This window comes from Eleutherodactylus coqui, chromosome 3 (genome assembly GCF_035609145.1).
Source record: "Eleutherodactylus coqui strain aEleCoq1 chromosome 3, aEleCoq1.hap1, whole genome shotgun sequence".
NCBI classification, from domain to species: Eukaryota; Metazoa; Chordata; class Amphibia; order Anura; family Eleutherodactylidae; genus Eleutherodactylus; species Eleutherodactylus coqui.
This window is the reverse complement of record NC_089839.1, coordinates 5,498,295-5,513,152: the sequence shown is the minus strand read 5'-3', so window position 1 is coordinate 5,513,152 and position 14,858 is coordinate 5,498,295. Positions and strand designations below refer to the sequence as shown.

Below are 14,858 nucleotides of genomic sequence, written 5' to 3'. Positions count from 1 at the left end.
TCAACCCCATTGAAATAATGAAGCTGTGCCATGCAATGCGTCACTGCAGGGGGCTTCAGAGAGCCCCCAATGATGAGAACAGGGCATGGGAACCATGTTCTGCAGACCAGTGAGGGTGAAACCCCACTAATAAGACCTTTATCGACGATTCTATGGATAGGCGTCAAAAATGGATTTTGGTAAAACCCCTTTATGTTTTTACTACTCCTGACTATTTAGTATAAGCATTTGGCCACTAGAGGAGCTGTTTGGCTTCTGGTGCCCTGAGCCAAGGAGTCACACTGCTAATAAACATGTATATATACTGCTGAGGGGTTAGATTTTGTTTCTAGGATGGTTTATATCACTAACATTTCCTGAATACTCCTTTACTTAAAGGGGTTGTCCGGGGTAAGAAAACACAGAGAAAACGTTGTCCATGGGTTGTGTCTCGTATTTGTGCCCATTCATTTCAATGGAGTTCAGCTGCAATACCACACACAACCCTGTGGACAAGGGAGGCGCTGTGTTTGGAAGAAAGCAGCCATGTTTTTCTAGCCCCGGACAGCCCCTGTAATACATGTCTCTACAGTCTTTTTAGTTTTTTTGTATGTTTTTATGAGCTATGGTAAAATGTTTTTGGTTTTAGTGCTTTCCTTATTTCCTACTTGACTTTTCGTCAGTATTTAACCCACTTCTGGTCTTCTGCAGCCTCCGCATGTTAATAGCGTTCTCTCATCCATAGTGCAGCCCTTCCCGCTATACATTTCTGCGGCCACATGCTGTTCTCTTGCTACAGTGACAAGAGTATACCTGGAAGACAAGCCCCTCCAAGCTGAGGCAGCGAGCGTCAGACGGGGCGCTCTGCCATCTGTCCCACCTGCTGCATTCATGTGTCCATCTGGTATCTGCAGTAGCTCATTGCAGACTTCAACACAAGAGCCCTCGGTCTGCAAAAACAGGCAGCGTGAATTATTTAGGTTGCTGTGTAAATACAAAAGAGGGGAGAGGCAGAGGGGCGAGGAACGGGCGGAGGACCCGCTGTATATATGTATACAGGAAACTAGCCAAGCAAGAGTCCAAACAACATTGCAAAGTGATTGAACAGGTTTGTGTAGATGCCGCCATGATGGCGTCCCCTCCATATACAAGTCTTATTCTACGGCGGACTCTCTAAGTCATGTGATACATTCACTGCAATGGAGTCCTTCAAAGGGGCCACGAATTAGTATCTTTTCACGAATGTCAATTGATAGACAGTCATTACTGCCGTTAGCACTGGCAGAGCAGAGGATCGCTGGTACCGGGCGAACGACTGTTCATCAGCTGATTGCCGTCTTAGTCAGGCAGGCTGATGTCTTGGCAAACAACCGCCCAGGCGAACATTCTTGCCCCATCACTGCCCATGTAAGAAGGCCCTAAATCGTCTGCACATTTATCGTGCAAACCGCTCGATCTTACAAACAATTTACATGATAGTCGTCCCGTCTAAAAGAGGGTTTAAAGTGACCCTCCAGTTCAGAGATAAAATTATGTCCCAGGACAGGAAGAGAAGGGTTAAAGTTTTTGAAGTTGTTTTTTTCTATCACCAATCACCTCTGAACCACCGATTTTCAGGTCCTGTTTTTGGCCATCCAAGTTGGCTGCAGCAATTTTCTAACTACCTAACGCATACTATGCATTGCTCTCTGATTGGCCAGTGCTGATCACATGATCCATGATATTGGCTTTAAAAGTACTGTGCTCTCCTGATTTTCCTCCTACCTCTCTGACCACTCATTCCGTGTCTCATTTGCCTGCTCTTCTCCTCTTCCCCTTGCTGTTGGGGCCCCCAGGGCTTGGTCCTCGGCCTCCTCCTCTCCTCTTCCCCTTCCTGTTGGGGATCCCCAGGGCTTGGTCCTTGGCCACCTCCTCACCTCATCACCTTGCTGTTGGGGTCCCCCAGGGCTTGGTCCTTGGCCTCCTTCTTTCCTCTTCGTTTTGCTGTTGGGGTTCCTCAAGGTTTGTCCTTGGCCTCCTCCTCTCCTCTTCCCCTTGCTGTTGGGGTCCCCCAGGGCTCGATCCAAGGTCCCCTCCTCACCCCTTCACCTTGTTGTTGGCGTTCCTCAGGGTTTATCCTCGCTCCCCCCCTCTCCGCTTCCCCTTGCTGTTGGGGTCCCCTAGGACTCGGTCCTTGGACCCCTCTCCCCCTCTTCCTCTTGCTGTTAGGATCCCCCAAGGCTTGGTCCTCAGCCTCCTCCTCTCCTCTTTTTCCTGCTGTTGGGGTTCCTCAGGGTTTGTCCTCGGCCTCATCCTCTCCTCTTCCCCTTGCTGTTGGAGTTCTGCAGGGCTTGGTTCTCGGCCCCCTCCTCTTCACTTTGCTGTAAGGGTCCCCCAAGGCTTGGTCCTCGGTCCCCTCCTCTCCTCTTCCTCTTGCTGTTAGGATCCCCCAGGGCTCGGTCTTCGGCCTCCTCTTCCTCTTGCTGTTGGGGTTTGTCCTCGGCCTCCTCCTCTCCACTTCCCCTTGCTGTTGGGGTCCCCTAGGGCTCAGTCCTCGGCCCCCTTCTCCCTCTTCCTCTTGCTGTTGGGATTCCCCAGGGCTCGGTCCTCAGCCTCCTCCTCTCCTCTTCCTCTTGCTGTTGGGATTCCTCAGGGTTTGTCCTCGGCCCCCTCCCTTCTCCGTCTTCATGGCCCCTATTGGACATACTATCAGTAGATTTAGGTTCTCTATGCTGGAAACAACCAAATATATACTTATTCCAGCGACATCACACCCTCGAACGTAACCTCTCAAAAACTGAACTTCTTGTGTTTTCACCATCTAATGACCAAACTATACCTAAAATATCTCTACCTCAGTCTGTGGTGCCACCATAACTTCTCAGCAGCATGCCCGCTGTCTTGGGGTCATATGTAACTCTGATCTTCCTTCACTTCCTACATCCAATCACTTACTCATATCACCTGCACCTCAAAAACATCTCTCAAGTGCATCCTTCCCTCTCGTCAAAAACTCTTCTTGTCGCCCTGTGCCAGTCACTGCACTGGTTGCCCATCAGTTACAGAATACAAATGCTGCATCGCCCTATATCCCCTCCTCATCACCGTCAACTGCTCTACCCGTGCTCTCTGCTCTGCTAATGATCTTAGGCTAAATTCCTTTTTAATCCGGACCCCCACCTCCAAGGTTTTTTTCCAAGTCGAACCAATTCTCTAGAATGCGCTACCCTGAACAATCAGTTTAATTCTGAACATCCACAGCTTTAAGCGTGTCCTAAATACAGATCTCTTTAGGGAGGTCTATCATAATCCCCAGTCTTAATTCTTCTACCCTATCTCTGTACTCTACCTTGGAAACCTGGCCCCCGTCTTTCCACTGCACCCCCCACGCACCCTATTGCACCTTAGGGTGGTTTCACATCGGCATCAGAACCTCCGGCCAGAGGTTCCATCACAGATGCAGGGCTTTTTCTTCCGTCCAGAAGCCGGGCAGCTGGGCAAAAAGTGGGTGCACCCCATTATAGTCAATAGGGTCCACCTGGTGCTGTTCAGTTTTGTCTAGAAACGGAACCGCTCGGCCACAGGGATTCCCCTTTTCTGCTCCTCGAATGAATCGGTTTATTACTGTACGTTATAATCTATTTCTAAAGTGCTGCAGAATATGTTGGCGCTGTAAAAATAAGGATCATTATTATCATTAGAACCTAAGACCACAAACTGCACATGAATGTGGCCCTTCTTCTTAACTGGGCAATTATCTCACTTTGACATCATTTTAGCACTTTTGTCCCCTGTATGGGGCAGACGGGACTTTGCACTGATGCAACCGGTGTTCCACCTTGCATCTCGCCCTCTTGAAAAGTCTTAAGAAGTAAACAGAGGAGCAGTCGGGCCCCAAAGTTGTTTACCAAGAATAATTGGCAGCATAAAACCCCAAACTGCATGAGGACAAGGAAAAAGTCCGGGACTGCCATGGGATCTCCTGAAGCAAGCCGTGATTAACGGCAGTATAAATAGCACATCTACAAGAGCGTCAGCGATAGGACGGCGCACTGCACTAAATAATAGAGAATAATTATCTTTTTAATGATAGTTTTTCATTAACCTTCAACTTGGGCACATTACGCTAAGCCTAATCCTATTTGTTTTGGTCATTGGCAGACAGACAAATAACACATTACGGAATGCCAGCCGTATTCCTTCTCTCCTCTATCGAGGCGGAGAACCATTGATAATGACATTATTCTGCATATTTCATTAAACAAAAGTCACTACTGCTCTGAAACAAACCCACAAAACCACAGAGGCTCCGAAGACAAAACCCTCAACATACAGCAAGTGTAAATCATATCACATAACACATTCGGGGTTTTAGCGCGGCAGCCGTTCAGACCCGGATGATCCACTTACTTGGACACTCCGATGTTTATTATGTGGAGAACTAGTCTTGTGGTGTTGTAAATATGCAGCCCTATACAGGCAGGGATTAATATTTGATGGGACTGTGTAATGTAGTAGAGCCAAGTGTGTTCTTATACGACATGTACAAGGGCAGGGCAAACTCCAGATTCAAAGACTCCAAAATGGGGGACTACACCCACCGGAGGAATTGATTCTGAAGGTCTACCCTCTATTTGTCCACTGAACGACCACTGCATTGGGAACACTTACTCAATAAGGGGTTGGTCCACCTTTTGGGCGATCATTGCTTTCAGACATCTAGGAACAGATTCCACAAGGTGGCCAACATCCTCCATACTCAACCCTCCACATACTTGCTCCACATATTGAGGATAAGTGGAAGCAGATCTCACAGCTCCTTCCAGCAGATCCCAAACACGTTCAATGGGGGTACAGTCCGGTGAGTTTGGGACCAGCAGTGTGGAGAATTCATTGCCATGTTCCTCTAACCACTCCTTAGTGATCCAAGCTAAATGACATAGAACGTTGTCCTGTTGAGAGATGGCACTGTGGTCGGGGGAGACTTTCTGAAGATATAGCTGGAGATGATCAGCTAACAGGTCCCTGTAGAGTTCACCATTCAAAGATTGTGGCACAATGACCAATAATACTTGGCTATGCCAGGAAAATGCTCCCCAGACCGTGACTCCACCACTACTAGCATAGTGAACCCCAATGGTGTAGCCATGATACACGGCTTCATGCTGCTTATGCTAGATGTGGGCTTGGCCAGCTGTATGGTTCAGCAGGAAACAGGACTCGTCATTCCAGGAAACCTCGGAGAGCAGATTTCCACGTGGCCATCACGTGGTACCACATTACTGATCACAAGATGTCACGTGTTCCATCAATGTATAGACATGTACACAATCATGTTCCCTTCGCTGATACTCTCCACAAGGGGAAATATCACCCACCCCTTTCATGTTGATGGCCTGACACCCAACCACCCAGAACCCTACTTTATCTTTCTTTATTTTGCAAGGACACTTACAAGGTTGTATATTGACTTATCATGTAGCTACTTTCCAATAGGTGGCACTATGAAGAATTGTTCCTTCACTCATTTACATAGCTTTTACCCATGTTGCATTGCATGGTCCATATACAACTCTCTACACCCAAGGAGAAACAGTACGCCCCACTATATTGGATAAGTGATAATTAGAAGGTGACCTTGCTCGCCCTTAATAATTACACTGCTCAACAGCATTTTTGCATCTGGTGTGCGATATATCTATTCTTATGGATTTTTGGGTGTAGAATCCGAATTTGCCTTTAGGAATGATGTATTACATAAGGTTTTTATGTAACTTGGATTTTTCAATTTTTTTAAAAAGGTTTTTGTGTTTGTGCTCATTTTCTGGTGAATTATTTATATTAAATTAGATCAGTGATTCAGCTAAACTCTTTATGTGAATGTAATACACAGTGGGTGAAGTTCTAAAAATGGTCACTAGATGGCAGAACAATGTAGTTGAGCAGGAAGGTTACCGACATGAGCCGATCTGTACTGATGTTTGGGGTTTGCTGTAATCTGCATGAAGCCCGTCTCTTCATTCTTATCTCAGCAGATCGGGATTTTTTGAGTTTCATTCACAGATACATCACCAGAAAAACATTACTGAGTTCTGGGTGTTATTTTTTTTTTGTATTTAAAACCAGACAGTATTTGGCAATCCTGTATTATTATCTATGTATTAGTGCTACGTGGCTCAGAAATGTGAGGTGATGGAGAGAATCTGATTATTCCACTGAATTCAGCACCCCAAAGTTAGTAAAATTACCCTGTTTCCAAACCAATCTATCTCCTATCTATCTATCTATCTATCTATCTATCTATCTATCTATCTATCTATCTATCTATCTATCTATCTATCTATCTATCTCCTATCTATCTCCTATCTATCTATCTATCTATCTATCTCATATCTATCTATCTATCTATCTATCTATCTATCTATCTATCTATCTATCTATCTATCCATCTCATATCTATCTATCTATCTCATATCTATCTATCTATCTCCTATCTATCTATCTCCTATCTATCTATCTATCTATCTATCTATCTATCTATCTATCTATCTATCCATCTCATATCTATCTATCTCATATCTATCTATCTATCTATCTATCTATCTCATATCTATTTATCTATCTATCTATCTATCTCCTATCTATCTATCTATCTATCTATCTATCTATCTATCTATCTATCTATCTATCTCATATCTATCTATCTATCTCCTATCTATCTATCTCCTATCTATCTCATATCTATCTATCTCATATCTATCTATCCATCTGAAATCTATCTATCTATCTATCTCCTTTCTATCTATCTATCTATCTATCTATCTATCTATCTATCTATCTATCTATCTATCTATCTATCTATCTCCTATCTATCTATCTATCTATCTATCTCCTATCTATCTATCTCCTATCTATCTATCTATCTATCTATCTATCTATCTCCTATCTATCTATCTATCTATCTCATATCTATCTATCTATCTCCTATCTATCTATCTCCTATCTATCTATCTCCTATCTATCTATCTTCTATCTATCTATCTCCTATCTATCTATCTATCTATCTATCTATCTATCTATCTATCTATCTATCTATCTATCTATCTATCTATCTATCTATCTATCCATCTATCCATCTATCCATCCATCTACCTGTCTTGTATCACCCTGTATCAGGCCTGTGAACTCTTCCTGTCTGCACACAATCCCTTGACTCCTTTACATGTGTGCAGTAACTGCGTGTGCTTCAGACTTTGGGGTTGTCATTGCTGCACTGCAGTGTCTATCTGTTTCTTTAGAAGAAAAGATGTAACTTTTTCAGAATGGCATCTGTGCAGAAATACTCTGGAGAAATAAACACATGCGTTTATGTAAATCGGCCGTGCACGCTGGCAGGCTTAGCATTTTCAATCATTTAACTTTACAACTTGAGTAAAATGGGAAGAAACTGATGCGAGTAGCAGCGGAGCGGTCCTGGTGTATAAACCGCTGTGCGCCGCCGCGTGCCGCCGTTCTGCCGCTATAGCGCTATCAAGTGAGCAAAAATGTGAGCAAAGCTCTAATAACATAGACTGAACTCTATAAAGTGATCGGACCCCCTGATCCGCGGCTCAGAGACCCCTGCATGATGGGCGAGAGTCTCCGTAACAAGAATCTATGCGGTGCCAAAGGGATTGAAGCTGGAAGTCAGTGGAGATTGGTGTGCCGGTCCCATGTATATCGGCAGTATAACATTATGTCATCTACGTCATCATAGGATGGGTATATGTGCGCATAAAGAGGGTCACAAATACATAACACATAGTAGCAGCAGAAGGAATGCTCGGCAGCTTATGGGCCCTCTGCAAAATGTGTTACACTCATTGTCAGTAACATCCCCCCCCCCTAGAAAGAGTATATATATATATGTGTGTGTGTGATTGTAAGGTTGATATAAGAGATTACAATATCAGACCAAAATAATTATTTATTGTGGAGAACTGACTCTAGTACCCTGTTGTACCACCTCTAGCTTGGATACAAGATGTGATACAGGTGGGCATGGAGGCATTAGGACCCTGTTGTACAGCCTCTAGCTTGGATACAACATGTGATACGGGGGCCATGGAGGCTCTAGTACCCTGATGTACCACCTCTAGCTTGGATACAACATGTGATTGACCCTCGTACCACCACTAGGGGGCACTGACTGTCGTATGCGATGACCCCCAGACCATCACACCAGCAGGGGGCAGTGTGCTACTCCACAACAAAGGCAGGATTAAGGCGCTCACCCCAAGGTCTCCAGACAGGAACACGGTCATTATCAGCATCCAAACTAAACTTGGATTCATCTCTGAAGACAACCCGGTCCCCCTCTATAGTGTCCAGTTTTATCTTTCACGATCACTGCAAATGAAGGTGACGGTGGTTGTCAGAGGTCAGTCATGATGCAGGGGGGCCGTAAGACCAAATGGCCTTTAGCCAAGGGCCTGGAAATGCTTACGACATAAAACGCAGTGTAACGATGGTGCCACCTGTCTCTGGATGTCCGACAATGAAACAGTTGCTCATGCTTGTCGGACGATCAGATGCTCCTGTCTGCTGGTGGTCTGTAGGAGGCGTCCTGAGCCCGGTCACCTTGTGTGTCTCCATCCACTGGTCCCAACACCTTCTAACAGTCTGGTCAGACGCTCCTGTCTACTGGTGGTCTGTAGGGGGCGTCCTGAGCCCGGTCACCTTGTGTGCCCTCACACATCCACTGGTCCCAACACCTCCTAGCAGTCTGGTCAGACGCTCCTCTCTACTGGTGGTCTGTCGGGGGGTCCTAAGCCTGGTCACCTTGTGTGCCCTCACACATCCACTGGTCCCAACACCTTCTAACAGTCTGGTCAGACGCTCCCCTCTACTGGTGGTCTGTAGGAGGCGTCCTGAGCCCGGTCACCTTGTGTGTCCCCATCTACTGGTCCCAACACCTCCTAACAGTCTGGTCAGACGCTCCCCTTTACTGGTGGTCTGTAGGAGGCGTTCTGAGCCCGGTCACCTTGTGTGCCCTCATCCACTGGTCCCAACACTTTCTACCAGTCTGGTCAGATGCTCCTGTCTGCTGATGGTCTGTAGTGGGCATTCTGAGCCCGGTCACCTTGTGTGCCCTCACACATCCACTGGTCCCAACACCCCTTAACAGTCTGGTCAGATGATTCTCTCTACTGGTGGTCTGTAGGGCGTCCTGAGCCGGGTCACCTTGTGTACCCCCATCCACTGGTCCCAACACCTCCTAAAATTTGGGTCAGAACAGCTGGTGGAGGACAATTCATCGATACGACCATCCAGCTTCTCACATCCCAGTGATGCGCCCCCCTCTGGTAACAGGGTCTCTTCTCTGCGTCATAGAGGCGTCTAGTGGCCAACAAGCTCTACACAAGCGGAAGAAGAGGTCACTACACACAAGGAGCCTCCGAGAGCCTCTTATAGGACAAGGGGGGGGGGGGAACCACTTTTAGGACCTTCGTTGACAAGACCGTCCATCTAATCACCACAACTCTCATCATTACAGATCTGCCTGAGATGGGACTGCAGGACAGTATTGTAGCAAAATGACAACTTCTTCCAGGAACGGAGTGGTTTTTGTTTTTTTTTACCAAGTATCTATCTATCTCTATCTATCTATCTATCTATCTATCTATCTCATATCTATCTATCTATCTCCTATCTATCTATCTATCTATCTATCTATCTCCTATCTATCTATCTATCTATCTATCTATCTATCTATCTATCTATCTATCTATCTATCTATCTATCTATCTATCTCCTATCTATCTATCTATCTATCTATCTATCTATCTATCTATCTATCTATCTATCTATCTATCTATCTATCTATCTCTCTGTCTGTCTGTCTGTCTATCTTATATCTAGTGTTATTACACTATGCTACTGCTAGAACTGCAGTAATCAGCTCTAATCTGTATGTGAGCCTGTTAGGAAGTGTTCAGATACCCCGCAGCGCCCTCACAGGGCAAACGAAGCATTACACTTAAAATGTTTATCAACGGACTATGCATTTAACCCATGAACATACTAGCTTCTTATTGCGCAGAGATGCTCTTTTTAGTCCCTCTTCTCCTCCTGGTATTTGATAGAGGTACCACACTAATGACCTCCTCCTCCATACGATGGCAATTCAAAACCAGAGATCCTGTTATCAACCGGCATTCAAACCAATGGTTACTCTTGTCCCAGATATAGCACAATGTAACGCACAAACCCCACTGTGCCAATGCTGGTCATGCTGGATACTCAGAGCGCTTCTTTTTTGTGCTAATTTCTCTATAAAATGTAGGAAAGCCACTTCCTGCATTCTAATTAAAGAGCCAAGACAGTAATTCTACCATTTTGGTTGCATGGTTGAGCCTGTAATTGCGTCGGCCGTTCTCAGTGCTGACAGTGGGGTGGAATAGACTTGTATATTTCTGCATAGGAAGTGTTTATATCTTCATTCCGCCGCACAATATCCAAAAATAAATAAACGCAGAAAAACAGAGAATTTTTTTTAGCTGTCTGTTGGACCGACAAGAAAATTAACATTTCACCGGATGAATTCTTAAAAAGAGTGGGTGGGTGTGATGCATTTGTCAGAGCGGGTTTACATCTGCAGAGGCAGGAGACAGCTTGAATACTCCGCCGCCCGGCTACTTGCAAAAGATTTGCACAAATTTCAGCTGCAGCCTTCAAAAGGGATTTGAGTGAATTGGATTTTTTAAGGTTAACCCATGTCAAACCTATTAAGTTCAATTCACATGCAAAATCCCTTTTATGTTTGTTTCTTCTTTTGCCAATTCTTTTTTTAGAGCGATAGTGCAAGGAGAATTATGAGCGACGTTCGGGGTATTTGGGTGCAGTTGGGCAATTCTGTAGGTGGATAATAAAGAGGATTTGCCTGCTTTGTAGGGCATATTAATGGGCAATAAATACATATTTATTGTTATTGTTGCCCGTTTAGTCGTTCACAACCCTCAGTGACCCTTAAAACGAGCTCCTTCTATGCTTTTCGGTTGTGTGCTGCTTCTTTCAGTTGTGTGATATCACATTACATGACCAAAATACATGAGGCCATCTTGTCCTCCATGAGCCTGAGCCCAGCCATCTTGTTCTCCGTGAGCCTGAGCCCAGCCATCTTGTCCTCCATGAGCCTGAGCCTGGTCATCTTATCCTCCGTGAGCCTGAGTCCTGTCATCTTGTCCTCTGTGAACCTGAGTCTGGTCATCTTATCCTCCGTGAGCCTGAGCCCTGTCATCTTGTCCTCTGTGAACCTGAGTCTGGTCATCTTATCCTCCGTGAGCCTGAGCCCTGTTATCTTGTCCTCCATGAGCCTGAGTCTGGTCATCTTGTCCTCTATGATCCTGAGCCCAGTCATCTTATCCTCCATGAGCCTGAGCCCAGTCATCTCATCTTCCATGAGCCTGAGCATGGCCATCTTGTCCTCCATGATCCTAAGCCCAGCCATTTTGTCCTCCATGAGCCTGAGCCCAGCCATTTTGTCCTCCGTGAGACTGAGCCTGGTCATCTTGCCCTCTGTGAGCCTGAGCCCTGTCATCTCGTCCTCCATGAGCCTGAGCCCTGCCATCTTGTCCTCCATGAGCCTGAGACCGGCCATCTTGTCCTCCATGAGCCTGAGCCAGGTCATCTCATCCTCTGTAAGCCTGAGCCCGGCCATCTTGTCCTCCATGAGCCTGAGCCTGGCCATCTTGTCCTCTGTGAGTCTGAGCCCAGCCATCTTGTCCTCCGTGAGCCTGAGCCCTTCCATCTTGTCCTCCATGAGCCTGAGACCGGCCATCTTGTCCTCCATGAGCCTGAGCCAGGTCATCTCATCCTCTGTGAGCCTGAGCCCGGCCATCTTGTCCTCCGTGAGCCTGAGCCTGGCCATCTTGTCCTCTGTGAGTCTGAGCCCAGCCATCTTGTCCTCCGTGAGCCTGAGCCTGGCCATCTTGTCCTCCGTGAGCCTGGCCATCTTGTCCTCTGTGAGTCTGAGCCCAGTCATCTTGTCCTCCGTGAGCCTGAGCCTGGCCATCTTGTCCTCTGTGAGTCTGAGTCTGGCCATCTTGTCCTCTGTGAGTCTGAGTCTGGCCATCTTGTCCTCTGTGAGTCTGAGTCTGGCCATCTTGTCTTCTGTGAGTCTGAGTCCGGTCATCTTGTCCTCCCGTGATATATCGGGTCTTATACGATTCAGGACTTCTCTGTTTGTTGCTCTCGCCGTCCAGGGCATACACAGCAGCTTTCACCAGCAGCTCAAACGCATCACTCCTCTTTCTATCAGCTTCCCTCGCAGTCCAGCTCTCACATCCATACATGGCTCTGTGGTAGACAGTGGTTTGCACTATCCTGCGTTTAGTTTCTATGCCGATATCCCTTCTTTTCCAGATTTTGTCCACACTTAGCATTGTGCTTCGCCCCCAATGCTATCCTACCTTTTATCTCTGGCATAGATTCTCTATCCTGGTCAATTTTCAAATCAAGGAAGATGACGTCTCGCATGCATTCAATATTTATTGTGGTATAAATGTAAAGGAGTTGATATACATGTTAAAGGTATTGGTGGACTGACTATTCGGGCATTAGGACAGGAGCAGGGGCACGTGGACAGAGGGGGCCCACAGTCCCTTGGACAGTAAAGACACTGTTTGGAGACCTTCAAAAAGTCAAGTTTCTTGGCTGTGGTAGTTGGTAAGGGGCCAATTACTTTTATGCAGCAAGGGCCCAGGTCACTCTCAGTCCACCCCTGGTTAAAGGGCTTATGTACTGTAAGCCTGAGTTATGCCCATGAGGGCTAAAAAAGCTAAAAAAATATATATATTCATATTAGTCCTACAAGTGAAGCAAATGACAGGTTTACATATGGGCATGGTGATCAAGGTGTACAGTAAATTGAATATGTAAATAGGAGATAGATAGAAGATAGATATGAGATTGATAGATAGATAGAAGATAGATATGAGATAGATAGATAGATAGATATGAGATAGATAAGAGATAGATATGAGATAGATAGATAGATATGAGATAGCCTGTGATCAGAATAGTAGTATAAATGTAGGTCTATGCATGAAATGTGAAATAATTCGGAATATACTTTGACTTCTGGATTCGCCTCCTGCTGCACATTTCTCCCACCAGCTCTATTTCATATCCGTCTTCAATATCTCACCTAGTGATGGCGATGCAGCCTCCACGACATACAGCGCTGCCATATTTGATAAATTGTCACGTTATTTCTGGTCCACTTCCATTACACTGACTTCCACTGGACTGGTGACCTTGGCTGTTCCCAGACTGTAAAATGCAAAGTCCAGAGGAAAGCAGAGACAGAAAGAGAAAACCTCCTGCTCTCTGCAGGCTGACAGAAGGGAACCGATCCTGCGGGCCGCGCTGTCTATCACCGCTGCTTGAACTATCACTTGTCTGTTGCCTATATCGAGAATGATGGGGGAGCATTACAGGAGTTCTGCAATGAGAATCTGCATACAATTCCTGATGACCTGGGATTCTGGTAGAAATGTAGACGTCCATTGTAGTAAATAATACAAGACCTGCGGGATATTTTACCCCAGTGATGTCAGACCGTCAATAGACCAGAGGCCTTTTATCGAACATTACATACAAGGTCTAATGACATCCCGCCTGTGTTCCATGCAGCATATGTACGCCAAGTGAACTGGAAGGATTTCTTCTCTGTTCATATAATTCATCTCATGGGGCCTTCGGTGGTCACCCGTGGGACACATATTAAGCCTGCTGCTTGGTAGCTGGTGGATAGATCTGAGACAGATGGGTGGACTGTAAAGAATAGGGACCCTTCCTTCCTGTGTATTCTTCTCTGCAGACTCTATCAAGTCACAATATTGTAGTTATCTATTTCTCTACCTTCCTTCTTCCTTTATTTTTTTTCTTTCTTTTCCTTCCCTTTCTTTTCTTTTTTCTTTCCTTTACTTCTTCCTTTTCTTTCTCCTTTCATCGTTCCTTTCTTTTTCATCTACCTTTCCTTCTCTTTCCTTTCCATCTCCTTTCACTTGCCCTTTTATTTTCTTTTTTCCTGTCCTTTTCTTCTTCCTTTCCTTCACCTTTTCTTTTGCTTCTTCCTTTCTTTTGTTCTCTTTTCTCATTTCCTTCTTCCTGTCCATTTATTGCTTCCTTCCTTTCATTTATCTTTTCCCATTTAATTTCCTTTCCTTCTCCCTTTCCATTCATTGCCTTCTTCCTTTTCATTCATTGTCTTCTTCCTTTTCATTCCTTCTTCCTTTCCTTTCCTCTTTTCTGTTACTTCTTTTCCTTTGTTTCCTCTTCCTTCTTATTTTCCTATCCTTTCCATTCCTTTCTTTTTCCTTTCCCCTTTTCTTTCCTTTCTGTATTCCTTTCATTCGCTTTCCTTCTTTCTTTCTTTTTTCCTTCCCTCTCCTTTTCTTCTTCCTTTCCTTTCATTCCCTTTACTTTCCTTCTTCCTTCTTTTTACATTCACTTTTCTGTTAATGTTTCCTTTCCTTCTTTCTTTCTTTTTTTTCTTCCTTTCCATTCCTTTTCATTTCATCTACCTTTCTTTTCCTTTCCCCTTTCCTTTTTCCTACTCTTACTTTTCTTCTACCTTCTTAATTTCCTTGACCTTGTCTTCTTCTTTTCTGTTTGTTTCCCTTTTTCCCTTCCCTCCTTCCTTCCTTTCCTTCTTTCTTTCTTTCCTTCTTCTTTTGCTTTTTTTTCTTTCTTTTTTTCTTTCTTTCTTCCTTCCTTTCCTGCCTTCCCTTCCTCTTTTCCTTTCCATTCCTTAGCTCAAGTCACATTCATTCTTCTCTGCAGACTGTCTCAGGTCATCAGTGTGGTGCTAGCTATCTTTCTGCCTCTCTCATGTTGCGATTCATTGTGGCATCAGC

General features: G+C 45.1%; 1 protein-coding gene across 6 annotated transcripts in view; it reads left to right on the top strand.

Annotated features, from left to right (window-relative positions):
* The window catches only part of ESRRG (estrogen related receptor gamma), a 227,426-nt gene that overhangs the window by 26,919 nt on the left and 185,649 nt on the right, over window positions 1-14,858 (top strand). The gene's annotated exons all lie outside the window — the stretch shown is intronic.